This window comes from Arvicola amphibius, chromosome 8 (assembly GCF_903992535.2).
Source record: "Arvicola amphibius chromosome 8, mArvAmp1.2, whole genome shotgun sequence".
Taxonomy (NCBI): domain Eukaryota; kingdom Metazoa; phylum Chordata; class Mammalia; order Rodentia; family Cricetidae; genus Arvicola; species Arvicola amphibius.
The window spans coordinates 68,757,912-68,760,847 of record NC_052054.1 but is presented as its reverse complement, the minus strand read 5'-3'; the positions used below and the strand labels follow the sequence as shown (position 1 = coordinate 68,760,847).

General features: G+C 44.8%; 1 pseudogene; it reads right to left on the bottom strand.

Annotated features, from left to right (window-relative positions):
• Positions 1-219: 219 nt before the first annotated feature.
• On the bottom strand, positions 220-1,127 carry LOC119820380 (annotated as a pseudogene).
• Positions 1,128-2,936: the final 1,809 nt, after the last annotated feature.

Below are 2,936 nucleotides of genomic sequence, written 5' to 3'. Positions count from 1 at the left end.
GGCCAGTCTCGGCTATCCAGGCTGTGCTGGCTGCAGCAGTCCACCTTGGAAACCTGTGACAGATATTTAAATACTACATGAAAAGGCATCTTCAATAGACTTTTAAAACACATCTGAAGTAATCAGCTAAGAGTAAGTGTGTGTAAGAAAAAAATCATTTCCCTTTGAGGGCACTTTGTCCTTTGAAGAAGGAGGCAGAGAGGCAGGGAGGCCACATGGTTAGTGCTTCAGCCAAGGATAGGCCTCAATGGAGGCCTTGCTGCGGTCACCGTAGGCATACAGGAGCTCTTCCCCAGCTGCAATGTCGCGCGAGGCATGAGGATGAGGTGAGGCACACCATGGATGTCATGCAGTTTGGTCTGGCAATTCCCACACTTACTATGATTAGTTTCTCGAGTGGCATCCACGCAGTAGGTTTTGCTCAGATATTGCAAAGAGTACATGGAGCAGCCTGTGGAGGGGTCTTGTGCATAGAGCCTCCCGCTTATTGGCATCTGTGATCTCAGTGAGGTCCCCATAGTATTCGGCCACAAAGTCTCCCCGGGAGAACTGCTTGGTGGCAATTACACCCCGGCCTTTTCCATCAGTTAGATCAATCTTCATGCCTTCTTCCTTCCCGCTCTCAATCAGCTCATCAGTTTTTTCTTTTCTTCAGACTGCAGCTCAGCCTTGCTCTTCCTGGAGCTCCTTCGCACCGGGTAGAAATCTGTAAGCTTTCCATTCTGCTGTGTTTTCCCTTGAGACTTTTTCGAGGGGCCTGCTTGCCCTTGAGGTTTTTCTCAGGGTCTGCTTGGCAACCACTGTATTGGTAGAATCACATGACGGAGGTGGAGTTTTTGGAGGCTCTGCTGCTTCAGATTTTTGGTTTGGAAAAGGTGCCAGGGGACCTCTCCTGGCGTCTTTGATCTTCTCTGTTCATCGGACTTCACAGAGCTTGGGATCGTATTCCCAGCATTTCTTTTCTCTTCTTGTAGATTCCAAGCTAATGTTTTCCCCAGGTATTTGACCTGCAACTGAGTTCTCTTCCTGAAGAGGGGAGAGCATTCCAGAGCACTTGTTTGGACTCCTGTAGGCATAGATCTTTGACTGCCCCGCAAACACTTCTCCTGCAGCCCAGCTAGGCCCATGGTGGCGCACCCGTCGCCCTTGTCCTCGCTGAGGCCTGGCCACCAGCGCTGCCACCGCCGCTGCTGCTGCTTCTACCAACACTGCCACAGGCGTCAGCTTAGCCCACTACCTGCAGCCGCTGGGGACGGCGCGGACAGGGGCCCAAAGATGAGAATCTTGAGTCAAAGTAATCCCCTAGAACAGTCTTTGCATCCTATCAGAATATTTTTTTTGTAAAAGCCTTATTAAACAAATTCTGCAGTTTATAGTATACCTGAGATATTTAAATATCTCTGTACAAAATAGCCACAACAATAAACAGTGCAAAATATGTATGACAAATAAGATTAATGATCAGAACGTTAAAAATTTGAAAACATTAAACTTCATTAATTTTATATAACAGGTACCACCAAGATTGATACAAAATATTTAATAATAAAATCAGCAAATTTTTAGACAATATTTATTTTTATAAAATGTTTATAAAGCCAATGAAGATGTGGCTATTTGATTTAAATTAATTAAGTTTTTAGAATTATGGGTATGTGTGTGTGGGGGGAGGTATATGCAATTTAGTGCAGTGCCCATGAAGGCCAGGAGGGGGCATCAGACCTCCTGGATCTGGTGTTAAAGGCAGTAGTGAGCTTCCTCATGTTTGTGTGGAGACCCAACTCAGGTTCTTTGAAAGAGCAACATGTGCTCTTAACCACTGAACTATCACTCCAAACCCTGTTTAATTTAATTTAATGAAAGCAATGCTCGCTTTACCATTTACACCCTAAAACTGTTGATGTCAGTGAATTTATCTTCCTTTAGACATAAAGAAAATGATTCCTGCCAGGCGGTGGTGGCGCATACCTTTAATACCAGCACTCAGGAGGCAGAAGCAGAGGCAGGTGGATCTCTGAGTTCGAAGCCAGTCTGGTCTACAAGAGCAAGGTACAGGACAGGCTGCAAAACTACAAAGAAACCCTGTCTCGAAAAACCAAAGGGGGGAAAAAGAAAAAAGAAAACGATTCCTGAGAATTTGGCAGTGGGGATCTTGTTCTTCTCCCACACAGCCGCGAGAATCCTGTCAACTGGTTACCCGGACTCATCATTTTATCTCTAAATCCACTGGGAAAAATCTGATGTCTAAAAACTTGATCATAAGCAATTTAACATTTGCCTATTGCCTAGCTATTATTTCAAGAGGAATTCCTCGCACTATGGCAGAGTTTGGGTTAAAACATTTCCTAATGACCTATTAATAACCCTGTTTGTGAATATGTAGTCTATGTTAGTCACATACCTGGGGTATTTCCCTGTACACCACTTGCCTCCTCAGCTGCTTCCAATCTATCACAATTAGCTCCAGAAACTGCAGGTGGTCGAAGCTTAAACACAGAGCCCTCAAATACGTTGGCCTCTCCCGCTCCCTCTGTTGGTCTCTAAACATGATTCCCATGAGAGTGGCTGATTCTAAAGGCAGGAATGGACTAACAGATTCAGTTTAGATAATGGGCTGGCTTTGTTTCGGGCACCATTGTAACTCCACTGTGTATGTTTGTTCTCTGCTTCACTGAAGGTCTGTGTTTGGATCTCAAGGCTTGAGCTAGTGGTTCCATGGTAAGCATCTTCTACAGGCACAAGAGTCAGGTGCAGTATCTTCACAGTTCCCTATGTGCATCTGGAGTCTCCCCTGAGGCCAGAGCCACCCAATCCATCCTTATCCTAGTGTGCACATTTTCATTGTTCTACTCCATGTCTTCCATTTTGATACTCTATACAGCATTCTTTATTGTGTGCTGTTTTACTCTTTTAGCTCTTGAGTCTTTTCACTTTTT